This window comes from Anas acuta, chromosome 3, assembly GCF_963932015.1.
Source record: "Anas acuta chromosome 3, bAnaAcu1.1, whole genome shotgun sequence".
In the NCBI taxonomy this organism is placed as follows: domain Eukaryota; kingdom Metazoa; phylum Chordata; class Aves; order Anseriformes; family Anatidae; genus Anas; species Anas acuta.
The window spans coordinates 113,415,901-113,433,314 of record NC_088981.1 but is presented as its reverse complement, the minus strand read 5'-3'; the positions used below and the strand labels follow the sequence as shown (position 1 = coordinate 113,433,314).

The window sequence follows — 17,414 nt, the reverse complement described above, 5'->3', positions numbered from 1 at the left end:
CTAACCACCTTTGTAGATACAGATAGACATGACCTCCATAAACCTGTTAGCTGAGGCTTTTCCATGTATTTATCTTCAAAGATGGACTTCCAAGACTAATTTTCTTTTTCTATCTCTAACATTTCTGAAAGAAAAAAATAAAACACAGCAACAACAACAAAACTCAGTTTAAACACTATTTCTTTCCATTTTGGAGATTAGAGACAAAATTATGATTTTTTTTCATGAGCAAAACTGGCCCCTGTTCATTACACGACCAAGCACTGACTGAGGGTGCCCAACCTAGACTCCATAATTCAGACTTTTTATACACTCTCAGGGCACCAAAGTACCCTCATTTCACTGCATGTCCAATCCATGACGATCACAAGCCTTATTATTAACCCCTAAAAGGTACATTCTGATTTGCTTGTCCAACACATACATCTCACGTGAAACCTCAATATGGCCCCTTAGTGTCCTTAATGTCTTGCTGTGACATATTAGTACCAGCAAATGAGGGAGCTGGAGCTAGTTAGGAGAGGTGCTAAACACCCAAACTACAGCATGAAGTGCTCAGTTCAGCTTACAGCAATTCTTCATCTCACGACTGTGTCACGCCATCTGCTGGCAGCTCTAGCCCTAGATCAGCCTTCCAGTTCACCAACACACACGTGAAAGCTACCACTGCAACATTTAGCCCACTGCATCCCAATATAACATCAAAGCCGACTAGTTTAATGTTTATTAAACTGATTTAATGGACTAAATCATCTCTGAGATGTACGATGGCCATCATTTGACTGTTTATTTGAGGATGCTGAAGGCTTTTTGCCAGGTGTTGGCACCAGACATGGAGAAACTAAATCTCCATCTCTAGGTCTTTTCTAGTTTATAAGGTGGATGGGATCAGAAAGATGGCAATCCCAGACTGTTCATGAATTATGGTACAGTAGGTTGGTGTTTGCAAGATCATCATGACGAAAACTGTAGCAAGACCCACACACTTCAGAATAAGGGAGAATTCAGTTGTACTCAAATCAGGGTATTCATCCGCATGCAATGTCCACCAAAAAGACCCACAGGTATAATCATGACAGTACTTACTCTGTTGGTCTGCCCAATCACCTTGGATAGTTTGGGTTCACTGCTTTCAAACACATGGGCTCTCTGACCATGTCTCACACTGAGAAAAAATAGAAACTCTCCCTCCAGCATGTGACACTTGCATCTGTAAAGTGGAAATTTCTTCTTTAATTTACTCCCTCCCTCTTCCCTGTTGTTTTCTCTTTACCTTCCTACAATGATGGAAGGCTTAAAATGCTAAGAGTAAATTAAACAGTCCCACAAATTTATTTCACAAATATAAATGTATCCTATAAGTCTGCCACAGACTACCATTTGCAAAGAAAACAGAGTTGTTTATTCCTTATGGCAGATTACTTCTAAGGAAAAACCTTAATCCAAGTTGACTCGAGTCCAGATGACTGTAAAGGTTATTCCTGAATATTCCGTAACTGGATAACCTCAGTAAATAAACCATGCAACCATAGCAAATATCTGTTGCTTTTGTAATACACCTTCTGACTTTCTATTAAACATTGCATAAACACGGTTTGCAAATTTCAGCTGGCAGAGGGCTCACACCTCCTGGTGATAGTAAAAGGAAGTAAAAACTGATGGAGAGTCAACACAACCCCAGGTCAATACTTCTCCAAGGTTCCCCTTCTGCTCTCTCCCAGGAGGCAGTCTGGGAGTTAAGAAGTACTCTTGGTCCAGGCCCAATGTCCTTCAGCTGCCATCCAGCAATGCCTGGGCACTTCAGCAAAGTGCTGGTGCAATGAACACCATTGCTTGGGGTGCATAGGAGATCTTTCTCTCACCAAATGTGAGTGAAACACATCTAACTGTGTGCTTGTTGCTTTTCCTCCCTCTTCTATTGGCAATGAAACATAAAAAGGTTTTGGAACAGACACTGCAGAAAGAATTTTCCCCAAACCTAAGTCTTTATACACCATTGGAAACCTGCTCATCACAGATCAGAAGGGACCCTACAACACATTGTGTATGCAAAATTTTTGTCTTCCTATTGTCCCACTGTGCAGACAATGAACATTTGTGGTGGTGCTCTCTAAACTTAAGCCAGGGACAGAACAACATGTATTAAACTGAACACCACCTGAAAGTGCAATAGAAGGAAAATATCAAATCCTACACAGTTCATTCACTTTACTATAGATACTCTTTTATTATATCACCATATAATTTTTGATTTCTCTCAAAAATATTTTTGGCAATTAAAAGTGATCACCGCAGTTATAAACAATATACATCACTTGGGGATTAATATACAAAGGTTGACCAAAAAAAAGAAGGGGTTATGGAGAAGCAGAACATGTATGTCTCTGAGAATTTCTGGCAAGGACATCAAAATGCCTAAACTGTGGCCACAGCCTGCCCCAGTGCTGTGTCTGCAGGCTCAGGATGTTACTTTTTCTTTTGTAGAAGAAAAGCCATTGTCTCTTCACATACCAGATGGCTCCACATGCTATTCCTTCAATTGGAAATACTTCTAGGAGTAGACAGAGCAGATAAATCCACTTCCAGTAGAATTTCAAGTTCTTCTCATCAACACCTTTCTGAAGACAAGAAGCAGCAAAGCTCATATTCATGTTTCAGTGACCTCCCTGCATCGGCTGTGCATTGAGGCTTTTCAATTGAAATGTCACTGGTCTTGTCTGAACTCACCCTGCTTTTTCCTCCATGACCTTTATTTCCTTAGACAACCTGAAACTCTCGTATGGCTGGGTCCTACATTGTATGATCACCTCAAGCTTTTTGCTGAGGTTTTACTGTTGTTTATCAAATGCTTTGTTTCTGTCTTCGGATCAAACAAACACTGGATGTAGGTACCTAGAAATTATTCTCACTTTCTATAAGATCTCCAAAGCTTCTGTAAAAATGGTGTAATTGGGATGAACAAGGTAGAATCTAGAGGTAGAGACCTGGATCTATCAAATGCAATGGCAGAACTCACCTGAACTTGAGAAAGATAAGAATTATAATATTATGTTAAAATATCCTAAAATACTAGGCTGCCTTAAGCCCCTATCTTCCTTTGAGTCATGAGGATAAGCATCTGTGCACCTGCTCACACACTAACATAACACTATGGTTTCCTACAGTTCTTAATTTCCTATGGTCTTGTGGAAATTTTCTCGTATTCCACTAGGTCTCTCCAGCCAGGAATCACCCACTTTGCTCAAAAAATATACTCAGTTTTAAAAAATTGATGAAGTACAGTCATAGCTGGGGTTTCTGAAACCGTATCTGCCAGCCACGTGTGTGAGTGACTCATGTACACAGCATGTTGTTTCAAATTGCACTGCACATACAAGTGACATTCTCATATTTAATGCAATATGAAATGCAAAAAGCTAAAATAGTAATGGAACATTTGAATTTTATAAAAATTAAATGTCTCAAACCACTTTTTTCTTTTCATTTTAGAAAATTTCATAATTTTAGCCTGGGAACTGCTGGTATTTCAAAATCTCTCATGCAAAAGATCTGCTGCAGACTGTAACTTCCATTAGTAACATTCTGTCAGGTACACTGTAATTAGCCCAAGGATGTGCCTAAGCATTAAATTCTCTCTGACCTGCAGGCATCAAGCCAGTATCAACTCTGACCCTTCCAAAGGTCTATGTACATTTTACCTTTACCAAGTATTTGCCTTTCCCAATTCACCTGTGTCCCTGTTAGTTAGCCCCTTGGACTACACTGTTAGTGATGCCAAAAGATGCAAGGAAGTAAAGCAGCAAGCCAACTAGTTGGGTAATGTGTGAAGCTTCGTACCTAAAGAAGCCAAAGCTCATATTATTTGAACTTTTACCAGCTTCAGAGGCTCTCACCCAGCTGTTTCGGCTGACAAGTAGCCCCAGTGTCATACGGTTGGCACAGAGGAGTGAAAAGGATTTGATTTCCAATCGCTTGTCTTACAAGACCAATAGAGTCTCTCTGCATTTTGAATCCACTACTGAGAAATTTATCCCAGGAAAAAAAGGAGCCTCTGATTCCCATGCTCTTCTGCTCTGTTGTCAGACAAAGCTCACTGGCAGAGGAAATGTAAAGTTTCAAGCAGTTGTGAAAAGCACTCTTGTGAAAAACAAATTTTGTGGGAATCCCAGACCTATCTGCCAAATCTAAGGAGCTTTGACACAGGAAAGGAGGCCTGTGGAGCTCATGTATACATCCAGAGAGGAGTGGATGGGGACAAATCTGAAATATAAACCTGTAAAAGTCATAGACATTAAAGAATGACGTTGGTAAGTTTTAAGTTTTGAATTACTTCCTTAGCAAGTAATTCCTTGGTCAGATTTTTAACCCAGTCACAGAGAAAGCCTAGCAGTCTTCCTATTATTTGTTATGTAAATATACTTTCTATAAATATGTTGTAATTACATTGATAAATGATATGGTGTCCTTAGACATACTGAAGTTTGACATCTGGCAGCGTGTCTGGGTCTGAGTGGATAACCATCTGGAAGGAGGATGCTTTCACATCTACCTGCTTAGATAAAGCAACAGCTCTGGATATTCCAGATTCCATCCTGTAGCCCTGTGTTTACAAAGATAAACACTGAGGCACTTTAAAAAGATTTATTTATTATTTTTTTTTTTTTTTTTTTGTAAATGAAGTCCACTATTACACTTTTTAGAGAACTAGCCATGTACCTGAGATCTCCAAAATTATAGAACACATATATATTTGTGAAATACATAATATAGATATTCTAAAGAAATATAGAGTTGTAGAATCATACAATATCCTGAGTTGGAAGGGACCCACAAGGATCATCAGGTCCAACTCCTGGCTCCACACAGCACCACCCAAAACCAGACCCTATGTCTGAGAGCATCGTCCCAATGCTTCTTGAACTCCAGCAGGCTCAGTGCTGTGACCACCGCCCTGGGGATCCTGTCCCAGTGCCCGACCACCTCTGGGTGCAGAACCTTTCCCTCACCCCCAGCCTGACCCTGCCCTGTCCCAGCTCCATGCCGTCCCCTCGGGTCCTGTCGCTGTCCCCAGAGCAGAGCTCAGCGCCTGCCCCTCCGCTCCCCTCATGAGGGAGCTGCAGGCCGCCATGAGGCCTCCCCTCAGCCTGCTCTGCTCTGGGCTGAACAAACCAATGCACCTCAGTCACTCCTCAGGAATCTTCCCCTCCAGACACTTCACCATCTTTGTAGCCCTCCCTTGGACCCTAATAGTTTTATGCCTTTCTGATACCGTGCCGCCTAAAACTGCGCAAAGTGCTTGAGGTGAGGCTTCAGCAGACAGCAGTATCTGGGTTCAACTTCCAAGCACAGGCTCTCATTAGACTTCTAATTACTGCTCAGCTCAGTCTGTTTCTTGCCTACAGAATCTATGACAAGTGGCAAAAAAATAAATAAATACATCCTCCTGCCAATGAAATATCTCAACATAATTGAAAGCAGAACTTGAAATAGTGACATAGGATACAATATGGATGAAATTAAAACACAAACAAAAATCCTACAAAAGCCATAGCTTAGAACTTGTGTTTTGTATAAGTACAAAACACCTTTATGCAGAGCAGAATGGCAGGATCCACACTCCATTAAGACTTTTTAAACCAACAAGTTCATCTATTCTGTTTCCTTTAAACCAAGTTAAGGACTATACCTTGAATCTGAAAAATTTGTCCCCAGTTGATGGCATTTGTGTTTTCCAGTAGCTCCTGGTAAGCCTGTGGCTCCTTGTAGAAAACCGCATGTGCGTTAGTATAATGGTCAAGGTCATCTGTATTATTATGGGGAGAAAAAACACAGAATTAAACATCCCTCCCTTTCCACACACACACCTTTCACACTGGAATCAAAACTCACTGAAAGGTAACCCCCAAGATCCACCAAATGGTTGGAGCTTCAGGGTGTATTTTTTTAGGACATCTTACTTGGCAGTTCCAGTAACAGAAACATCTATTGCTCTCCAGAGTGTCAAAAGTAGCAGAAAGCAGCAATGGAAGTAAGCCTTCATATAACCAAGGCACAATAACCTAGGCCTGGTGGCAGTTTCTTGAAGCTCTTGCTGAATTCATTGTTCAATACCCACATTTTCTAACAGTTTGTCCCCAAATAACACCCACACCGTGTTATTTGGTAACCAACATCAACATGTTTAGACTGCACATGTTCTGGTAAACAAAATAGCAGCAATGCCTGTTCTCTGCCCTGAGTTGAAATAGCACAGTCAGTGCACGTCAATACTTTTAAATCCTCTTAGACAGGATGGCAACAACATCCAAACCTGGGGATCGTCATTGTCGTGTGCTGATTCCTGCGCTGCTGACCTAGGAGCACTGGCTGTCCCAGACAGCATGCCAAGGATCTAGAACAGGCAGTGCTCATAGTACCTGATGCGAGACCACACCAACAGGAGCCTGTCTCCTAGCCTGGGGTTGGGAAGGCACCCACAAATGAATGCAACTCGGAAACTGTTTTATAATGGTGGACAGAGGGGACTAAGGCAAAGTTCTCCCAGCTTCATTTTAGTACTGCCTGTTCTGGACTCCAGGAGGACCCATCCTTCACCTTGTAGCTGTATCTGCCCCATCACAGGCTCATTAAGGCTCTTTCTTACTGTCTGGCTGTACAAAGGCTAGAGAGACAAAAGAATCCTGGTAAAGCTCAGTCAAGTGCCATAAGTGCAGGTAAAATATGTCTCTGCATAAGCTGTGCAAGTTATTCTGCAGTCAGTGTGATCAGGATGCTTACAACCAGTTATAGCATATACTTCACAGATAAGTTTGGTAAGTTTGGTTAGGCTATAGTCACTAGTCAGCTTACTTCAGGAATGCTCCCTAGAGTGGGCTTTGCTCTCACATCCACCTGGGTTGTCCAGCTGCACTTTATGGTTTTCACACGCTCCGGCTACGCACTTCCCAGATAAAGCTCACCCCATTCACAAAGCTCACAGAAACAAAGGCAATAACATGTATATGTATGTACCTGCCTCTGAGGACGGGTGATAACAGTTTTGAAGTCTGACCATGAATCTACCACCACCTCCTTCCTGAAACAATTCCCTTGGTTCATCACAGCTCCATAAACCCGTAGGATGAAGATCCAAGAGAAGTAAGACAGCTTAAGACACACTAATGTGGCACCTGTGTTATAAACTGGAGAATGAACCAGCAACACAGAGCTGAAGAGACACCTTTAGATTTTCATATACACACATTCATCACATAGATTGACACATTCACACCAGGTGTTATCTATCATGAAGATAATCGTTGATTTATCATGAAGATAAATCATTGTGTAATTATGGCAACCTTAGTTACTTTGGAGGAGGTGGAGACAGGCTTGCTTCTTTCTTTCTTTTCTTAAATACATGGATTTTATTCAGTAAGCAGGGCCATGGGTGTATCTCAGATGTAGTCATATAAACAGCAGCTACCAGTCAGACCAGAAGAAACACAAACTTCTCCCCAGAATATTGATTTCCAGATAAATGTCCTGATGTGCTGATGGAAGAACCACAGAAAACAACAGGTCTGTGCTGTGTTACCCTGAAGGACACAGAAAAACTCCATCTTAACATTTTCTCCAGCATCTGCAGCTTCGTGGAGCAGTTGAGCACCAACATCTTCCTTACAAACCTTCCTGAAAAACACATGCAAGGTCACTCAGAAAAAGCAGCAGTAACTAGTAATTTCATAACTGCTAATTTCATAAAATGCAATAGCTCCCACAAGTCCCTTGTTTCTTCGGAAGATGGATGTGAAGAGAACAGCAAGATGGGATCAGAAAATCTCAGGCTTAACTTGTTGTTCTACACCAGCTTTTGTGCAACATCTGCCAGGTCAGTTATAGATAAGTTCACAAAGAAGTCTTTCTCATACATCTGCCATCAAAACTAACACAGGAAGGTGAGAGGGGAGGGAATCCTTACCACCAATTAACTACCACTTTTTTAAGCCTAGGTGTAACTGAACTATCTTACTAGCTACTAACTAGTAATGTGTAGTATGTTGATTCAGCCTTCAACATTTTAGGCTGTGATTTGGGACAGTACATCAGGAGATACTGAGAGAATGACAGCCACAAATCCTACATGGGAATAGCTGCCTTGCCTTGGTCATTTTATTTCTTTCCAGTTTTGCTGGGAACCCAAACCAACCCATGCAAAACAACATAGCTATAGTTTGTGAGAGAGAGAGAAGCAATAAAAATGTATTTTCTCTTAAATAAGAGAAAAGAGTTAAAATCTTAAGGCTTTCCAGAAGTGCCACAACCTTTATCCTCTTTTCTACCTCTTAAATGTGTTCCAACTCATTTAAAAAACATCTCTCTATGCTGCATCAATCTGTCTTTGCTCCTTGTCTTCTTTCACCAAACATAAAAAATAAAAAAGTAGCCCATTCTCTGATCACATGTGCCTGTCTGCCTTTCTTAAAACTCCCACACATCTTCTCACCATATTGAAGTGGAAGCTTGCCTCTGTGTCGCAACAGTGCTTTGTCAGTACATGTATAGCTATACATAAAGGCAGCACTGACACATTTGAGTACATGGCTACATTTACATAAGGGTAGTTCCTATAGCTCTATGCCTGGAAATACTTTCATGTTGAAAGTAAATATTGCACAGGTAGACCACCTGATCACATACCTGCCTTCAGTCATAGAACCATAGAATAACCCGAGGTGGAAGGGACCCATAAGGACCATCGAGTCCAACTCCTAGCACCGCACAGGTCTACCCAAAAGTTTAGACCACGTGACTAAGCGCACAGTCCGAACACTTCTTAAACTCCAACAGGCTTGGTGCAATGACTACTTCACTGGGAAGCCTGTTCCAGTGTGCAACCACCCTCTCAGTGAAGAACCTCTTCCTGATGTCCAGCCTAAACTTCCCCTGCCTCAGCTTGACACCATTCCCGTGGGTCCTATCACTGGTGACTAAAGAGAATAGATTGGTGCCTTGCCCTCCACCCTCTCATGAAGAAGCTGTAGACTGCAATGAGGTCTCCCCTCAGCCTCCTCTTTTCTAGGCTGAATAGACCAAGCCTTGTAGCACTTTCTCCAATCATCTAGATAAATAACATTTGAATGTCTTTTTGAGAAGCAGCAAATATGAAAATGTAAGAATAAAACAAAATTCCTGGAGATAGGATAAAAATTATACAATCTCCTGTATTTCTTTTTTTATTAAAAAGGTGTGAAAGTTGAAATGGAGATTTGCAACTGAGCACTAGATAAACATTTTTATTACATGCTTCAGGTTTAAAGAGGATTTAACTCCAAAATAAATATTAGTTTAAGAGGTTCTGCTTTCACCAACTTACAGATGCAATATAAAAGCCAAAATATAATGGGTTACCTTACTATATAAAAATACACAAATAAACCCAAGTTCCACCTCCCTCCCTTCTCCTAAGGCAGTATATACCAACATTAGAAGCCATCACGGCTCAAAAAAATATTCTTGATCAATATTGATTGTTGATCTCTTATATCATTAGAGTCCCAGAATGCAGATACAGATTTATGTTCCGCAGTCAAAGCAGTAAAGCCATTAGGAACAAAGTGCCATTTCTGTGACCAGCATCCCACTGCTCTACATTAACATAGAGTGAGTGCACTGGCATACATCATTTTGCTTCAAAGGAGACTCCATATATTTTGGTCTCTCAAAGGAAGTCCACCTTCTCATGTGACTTTCAATGAGGGTTAACATGTTCTCCATATCAGCTGACTGCTGAACAGCACTCATATCCTTTAAAAGACCCTTCTGACTTTTTATCTTCAGAATTTCTTCAAAAAAAAAAAAATAGACAACAAATCAAAAAAATGATTACACTGAGTTCAACGGAAGTTTCACTACATCAGACATTCATGCAGACTCATTTAGATTCAGCTCATTTAGATCATGCAGACTATTTAGATTCCGCTAAAAATAAAAGATTCAAAGGCACAGAAAGAAACAAAGTTCCTTCCATCACAGCTACAGAGGTATACTTCAGAAATGATTACATGCTCTCTAGAACCATAGGGCTCATAAGAAAAGACAAGTGTTCCTTTAAGTGGCATGTTTTCTAGGGTTTTGTTTTGTTTTTAAAGCACAAGCTCACTACATAGCCCTGAATGAAGAGAAAGAAAAGGGAAAAAAACTTTCAGATAAATTTCTCTCTGGCACTGTTTAAGTTATAAAAGCACTTGCTGTTGCCTTCCCTCTCATACCCAAGCTGCCTCTGAAAATACATTCCATGCTCACCTGCAAAGTGGGTGCCTGTAAACTGCACTTCGGGAGTTCTGGAAGGTGGAGTGCCCCAGTGCCACCTTCCTGGAACACCTAGATAGAAAAAATAAATAAACCTGAACTTTTAAATTTTGCAACTGAACTTGAAAAAATGAAAAGACACATTCTCAAAGGCTGATGAGTCCTTCTTTATACAACACTCTCTGCAGAAACAGCTCACGTGCGCTAGCTCGTGAAACACCTTCTCCTTAGAGGAATGCATCAAGACCTAGTGCCAATACTTTCTGAGCCTTTTTTTCATCTTCCTCTGTTTCTTGAGCGTCTGGATTTTGAACTGCAGTCTCTTTATAGTTTCTGCCATGTCTTCTGCTGATTGCTCAGCTTCAGTTATTTCTTCTTCAGATAAAATATAAACAAAAACAGAACAAAATCTGCTTTAGAAATGGTGAGTCTTTTGTGTTTAATATACAGCATAAAAGTCCCTACACAAACAGTCCTGAAGAATGGGAAAAAAAAAAAAAAAAGAAAGAAAGAAAAAAAAACATATAACAAGAACTACAAGAAATTAACTTAAAGAATTAACATTGGTTCCATCTCCTGATAGTACTTTAAAAAGCATTGAGAGCTTAGTGTCTCTTCTCCACAGCATCAGCCAAGTCACTGAAAAAACAAAAAAGAAGAAAAAGAAAAAAAATACTCTGCTCTGTAGCTAAAGTGGGTGATGGTGGACACTGGACTACTGCTCCACAGAAGCACAGACATAGCCAGCAGTCCTTCTAATAAAAAGTTACAATGCACTGAGCAGCAGCATCACAAAACCTATTTTCTTCCTTTCCATGTCTTTCATACCTGCAGTTGTATCAAAGTCTTTTCATTTGTCTCAAGCATTTGTTTCTCTGCCAGCTGAAGGGTCAGGACATTCTTCAGCTCGCCCAGCTTCCCTGGGGGCACCTTTAAGGTCTCAAAAAGTCTCAGCATCCTTTATAAAAGAGAAAGCAAGCATGACGTGTTTGGAGTTCTTAAAAAAAAAAAAAAAAAAAAAAAAAAAAAAAAAAAACAGAAACAAACAAACAAAAATACTAATGAATTCTCTGGGGAGAAACTAAACTCAGTTTAGCCCAATTGCTATCAGTGAAGTAAAAGTATCAAGACAGGAAGAAAAGCTGTCCCAGATTCTTTTCCAAAATGGAATTCCAAAATTTACTAACTGAAGGTTAGTAAACATGATGCCTGTCTACAAAAAGCACAAGAAGAAGGATCCAGGGAATTACAGGCCTGTCAGTTGTTTACTGTAGGAAACAATGTCAAATACTTTGCTAAAGTCCAAGTATCTTCCTGTTATATACATCAAACTGTCACAGTTTACACACATCTGATATGGAGGTGCAGGAGGAGTTTGGCAAGTCAGAAATCAGACCTGACACATCAAAAGTGAAGCATAAAAAAAAAAAAAAAAAAAAAAAAAAATAGCTGTTCATGTTCACATCTTGATATACTGGAAGACCAAAAAAGCAGCATACAGGTTTAGGCCTGATATTCATAAGGGTATGGTATACCAACCCACACAAAAAATCTTAGTCACAAACAACTGTTTCCATGACATAAAAAGACTTCAAGTTATGGCCTAACATTTTTTTTTCCCCTTTGACTTCTCTTTGAATTAACTTCAACAGTCACAAAACGAATTAGAATTTAAGAAAATTTAGCTCATTGCTCCTGCCTCTATCATAAAATTATAACAAAATAAATAGCTGCCAACAAACATAAACCCTCCTAAATAAGTATAACACTTATTAAAGGAGCTGTTAAGAATACCTCCTTAGTCCTGCTACTTCTGTAGAAGTAGCTAAAATGGGTCTGGATACTTTCAACAACACTTGCTTGTCCACTGTCAATATCTCCCTCTTTGATTTTGCATCCACGCTCTCTTCCAAGTTTTTCTAAGTGTGATGCTCCCAGGTGCAATCCTCCGAAAATGGCACAGAACAACTGGGTAAACCAAATTCCTTTTTCTCTCAAAAAGATGATTTCTTACCTCTCTTTCAACAAGTTTAGGTATTTCTGAAAATCTCCTTTTCCCCCACTTTGTTGGGGCAAAATAGATCTGGAACAAAAATAAAGGCAAAGTTTGGTTTTTGTTTGTTTGTTTTTTAAATCAGAAAGCCTCCAAGCACAGAAGGCATCAAGTGAAGGAAACATAGTCAGAACTTCCTTATTTTTCCTTTTGACTGTCTGAGTGACTCCCTGAAAAAAAAAAAAAAAAAAAAAAGATATACTAAAAATGTTGCAATTTTGAGACATTCTCTGCTGTGCAACAATTTATTTGCTAACATTAACCCACCATAAGAAGCACTTGAAAGCACTTCAATGCTTGACATTCATCTGTTACTACTGACTACAAAAAAGGCTTTCTGAACTGTGACACTGTAATTCATCTCAAGCAGGTTAAGGAAAGCGATTCATTCGTCTTAGTTCCTCCCATTCCAAGAATGGGTCACGTAATAAGAAACACACAAGATGTTTGCCTAACCAGCTCTAACCACTGAACTCATGCTGCTCATAAGATAAGCTGTTAAGCAAACTCTTTCCAACAGTGAGCTGCCCAGGTCAATCCTAAGATATGGGCAGAATATTTTCCAGGACTGAAGAAATGTCACCTGAGCCAAAGGAACTTAGATTTCATCACTCTGTTCATACAGACTCTATCCATGTCTTCAAAACTACAGCCAGCTTCTCTTCTTGTTAACCATCAGGCAACACTTCCCTCTGCTGACCAAACACGGTAGCACACACCTGCTCCCTGGTTTCCACAGTCCCTAGTTAAGGCAGGGGGATCTCTTATGGTTTTGGCTGGGACAGTGTTAGTTTTCTTCCCAGCAGCTTATATAGCACCATATTTTAATTTTCTGACCGAGACATTGTGGATAACACTGGGTTTTAGCTGTTGTTGAAGATTGCTTACACAGAACCAACGCTTTTTCTGCTTCTCACACTGCCCTGCCAGCAAGGTTGGGGGTACGCAAGAGGCTGGGAGGGGACACAGCCAGGACAGCTGACTGCAGCTGACCAAACAGGTAATCCATACCACATGGCATCGTGCTCAGCAGTAATAGCTGGGGGAAAGAAGATGGGGTGTGCGAGGGTACGGCATTTGTCTTCCCAAGAAACTCTTTTGCATGATGGAGCCGTCCTGCAAACAGCTCAACATCTGCTGGCCAACAGGAAGCTGTGAGTGAATTCCTTATTTTGCTTTGTTTGGGTGCTTAGCTTTTGATGTACCTTTTACCCTATATTTATCTCAACTCACAAGTTCTCTTGCTTGTACCTTTGTATCATCCCCATCCCACTGTGGTGGAAGGAGCAAGCAGCTGTGTGTGGCTGAGCTGCCTACCAAGGTTAAACCACAACGGTCTCAAAGGAACTGTCCACACTGGATATTTTCTCAAGAGGACTGCCTTTAATGAAAGATATGAAATCTGTGAAGTCCACCAAAGAAGTGGGCAAATATCCTTCTTTCTTTCTTTGGTTATGTTTTAACTTACTTGACCCGAAAGAATTATTGCCTTTCTTTTTTGAGCTTGTTTTCTTTTTTCTCCATCCGTTCCCTTTTTTTTGCTGGTAGGTTTTCTTGCTGTTCCCTCATTAGCAGTCTCCCCCCCTTTTACTGAAAGATGCAGGGTGACGTTTCATTGTCTGTAAACCAAACTGCAAAGGAGGAAACAAAGAATCCAGCAATTATAATCCATCCGATACACAGTGCACGTTAACAAGCAAAAGGAAAGAAATGCCAGGATACATGTACACAGGATACATGTAGCGCACTACAACTCCCAACATGCAACGCTGCGAGCCCCAACACAGCAACAGGCGCTCCGGCCGAAAAGCCTGCTGGGAGTTGTAGTCCTTACAACTAACACCGCCTTCCCCTGCTCCTGGCGGCCAACACAGCGGCAGCCCCCACAACAACTCCCCGAGCAGCTTCCTCACAACTCCCACCGGCTCCATGTCCCAGCCCCGAGCCGTTACCGACCTGTTTCACCCGTGCAACTGAGGGCATGCGCATAGTGGAGAGGGGATAACATTAGATTCTTAACCATGAGGCCATCAGGAATATACAAGAGTTTAGAGGGAACAAGGGTGGTTCAGGAGACTCCATGCAGTCTCTGGTTTCTTGTTCTCCAGCTGGTTCCATGTTAAGGCATGGATGTTTCTGGGTGTTTGCTGTTGTTGTTACATTCAAAGCTGTTTGACCAATGAAAAGTTGTTTTGAAAAGAACAGAAGAAAAGAAGAGAAGGGTATAAGAGGGGAGCCTGCCCTCAAGAAAGAAGAAAAAGAGAAAAAAAAAAAATGCAACATGATGAAGTTACATCAATAAAGAAGCAGGAAAAAGGAGTGAAGAGGAACAGGCTGGCAGAATGGAGACCAGGACGGGAAGGGAACAGGCATTTTGATTGCCTCGTGAAGATGGGTTCGGCCAAACTCAGCAAACTGCTCAGAGAAGCTCGCACAGAAAGTCGCTGGAAATGGGCGCACCGGAGCTGGAGAGAAGCTCAAGCTGAGAAAAGCGGAGCCGTGCACATAACTGCCTCTCGCTGGTAAGCAGCTGCACATTATGGGGAATCATACGTCCTTAGGAACAAAGACTGTCCTGGTAACCTTACAGCTTATTCTCCTTATTAACATTGGACACATTATGAGCCTGAAATATGGGGCCAAACTGAGGTCAAGGTGTGGGACTCTGCAACTAAAAACGACAAGGTTGCAGTGGGATTGCTCGGCACCTGGCGAGCAGTCTCTGAGGCCTTAAAGATCCATGTGGGACCACAGTCAGAAACATGTGGTTTGCCAGACAGGGAGCTGCGGGCTCCTTTACTGATCCTTCTGCTACGCCATGGGCCCCTCTGCTGCTACAGCCATCGAAGGCTTTTGCTGTTCCGCCCCCTATTGACCTGAACGTGCCGTTTGATCCAGGCCTATTGGCCTTGAAAAGGAGATGGATATGCTTTTCTTCGATCTGGGAAGAACGGGATACATAAGGCCTGAAGACTGAGTTGCTTGACAACTTAAACCGAGACATATTGTTCAGAAGGAATGGAAAATGGAGACTGTTAAGTCATGGAACTGAAAGGATTGTTTGTTACCTTTCCTGACTGTACGTATGTATAGGCATACTCGGGTTTAGTATGTAAAGCAATGTTCTGTATATTTAGAATGTTTGAAGTTTGTGTATGCGTGTTGGTGGAGCGTAGGCTCCCCGCACACCCAGCGCTGTTTACTTGCCTTTTATGCCTTTTAGAAATATTTGTTTTATAAATACTACAAAATTCAGATTGAATTCAGACCTCATTTATAACACTTTGGAGACTCAGGAGTTGGACTCAGCGATCCTCGTGGGTCCTTTCCAACTCAGGACATTCTGTGAGTCTAGGACCCCAGTGGAGAAGTGGTGAAAGGTGACAACCAGACCAAGATACGGTAGGTTTGCCAGGATGTATTTCAAGTTTCATCCTCAAGTCTACTTCAGCGAAGAGCAAGGGACGGCCCTCTGAGTGGTAACAGGCCCTGGTGGTGGTGTCACAGCGTATCCCTCCTGTATCCCTCCTATATCCCTCTGCCGTGGGTGCCAGCTGTGGCCCAGTTGCTTGTGGGGCCAGTAGGAGGAGGACCCAGAGAGAGCGTTGTGTCTATCTGGGGACATCCTGCTGCGATGGAGAGGCTGAGAGCCCTTAGCAGTGAGGGGCAGCAGGAGGGATGTTGGGGGCTGAAGCAGGACCCTCCCCAGCAGGCTGCTTGGGGCTGCGTCTCCTGTGGAGATTTCTCTCCAAACTGGCTGAGACTCGTCCCTACCAGCTCCAGCCCCCTGCAGCCAGCAGCACCGATGCCACCTGCTCCGTTCTTTCCTTCCAGGTGTGGGTTGCTGGCCCACACGTAAACATCGCCAGGGCAGAGGCAGGGTGACAGGGCCTGTCCCTGAAGTGGCCCCGACCTCTGCCACTGTTGCGACTTCTCTGCTAGAGCGCCTGCAAGATGAGGAGGTGAGCTGGGGGCTCTCCTCCATGATGCAGCGGGGTTCCCTGGGGGAGCACAGAGAGACTGTGCCTGGCGGCACCTCTGCCCTCTTGGTTTTCTCGTCCAGAAGCCCTGGCACAGGGCAGTGCCCAGTCTGGAGCTTCTCAAGGAGCAGTCATTTGCCCGGGCCCCATGCCAAGGTCCCATGGCTGCCCAAGCCCAGAGGCCAGGGGATTTGTGTCCCTATTGCAGCTTCCCAGCCCCAGCAGCACATCCCTAGGCTCTGCAGAGCGAGGGCGGGCAGCTGGCGGCGCACTGGCAAGAGGAGCAAAGCAAGTGCAACTGATCCCTATGGTGCTCTGTCCCCAGGGCGACAGAGCGCAGACTTACTGCGAGCTGGAGAACGTCTTGTGGGGAGCTGACAGCTGCCTGCAGTGCAGTGTCATCAACCGGCTGCTAGCAGAGGTGTCCTGGGACCTGACAGCTGACCAGGTGGGATGGTGCTCTTGGAAGGCGATGGGAGCAGCCTGCCAGGCATTTGAGGGAAATGCGGAGCAGCACAGCCAGGTTTTTCTGGCCTTGGGGCTCAACAGAGGCTCCCCAGTAACCCTGAGGGATCAAGCGGCTGGGGAGAAGCCTGCCTGGGCTAGGCAGGGAGCAACAGCTGGGGAGCTGCTTGCCTTCCTTCCCCAGGGGACAAGAAGTGGCAGCCGCCCAGCCCCATGTTGTGTTGTGGGGGAGTAGGGGCCATCTCCCCAGTGCCTCCAGCACACAAAGTCCACTCGAGCTGAAGCCCCGTAGCCGGTGCTGGCTGGTTCGCAGATCAGGGGATCGCAGGATGGCTGAGGCTGGCAGGGCCCTCTGGGTCCACCTGCTCCAAGCCCTGCTCCAGCAGGGCCACCCAGAGCAGGCTGCCCAAGACCGCATCCAGGCGGCTTCTGAAGATCTCCAAGGAGGAGCCCCCACAGTGTCTCTGTGCCACTGCGCCGGCACCTGCAGCTGTTCAGCCCGTCCAAGTGCCTCAGCCTGTCTCCCGGGGGACAATTCACCTGAGCCTCTTTTTCATGGCGTGATGGAAGACATGAAGGGGGCTGCCAGTGACGTCCTGGTGGCTCTGGCCCGCTCCCACTTCAGC

General features: G+C 43.3%; 2 long non-coding RNA genes across 4 annotated transcripts in view; both read right to left on the bottom strand.

Annotated features, from left to right (window-relative positions):
- Positions 1–14,167, bottom strand: part of LOC137854880 (uncharacterized) — a 139,393-nt gene extending 125,226 nt beyond the window's left edge. Inside the window, exons 1-2 of the long non-coding RNA XR_011095428.1 lie at positions 13,833–14,167; positions 12,467–12,513 (exon numbers count right to left, since the gene is read on the bottom strand). This is a non-coding gene — a long non-coding RNA (uncharacterized lncRNA). The remainder of the gene's footprint in view (positions 1–12,466; positions 12,514–13,832) is intronic.
- Positions 6,377–12,459, bottom strand: LOC137854881 (uncharacterized). 3 transcript variants are annotated; one of them, XR_011095431.1, is made up of 5 exons: positions 12,085–12,458; positions 11,119–11,248; positions 10,285–10,362; positions 7,012–7,671; positions 6,377–6,661 (listed from the first exon to the last, which is right to left on the bottom strand). It is a non-coding gene; the product is annotated as an uncharacterized lncRNA (long non-coding RNA). The 3 variants fall into 3 exon arrangements; XR_011095430.1 differs by having other exon boundaries at positions 6,377–7,671; positions 12,305–12,459; XR_011095429.1 differs by having other exon boundaries at positions 6,377–7,671.
- Positions 14,168–17,414: the final 3,247 nt, after the last annotated feature.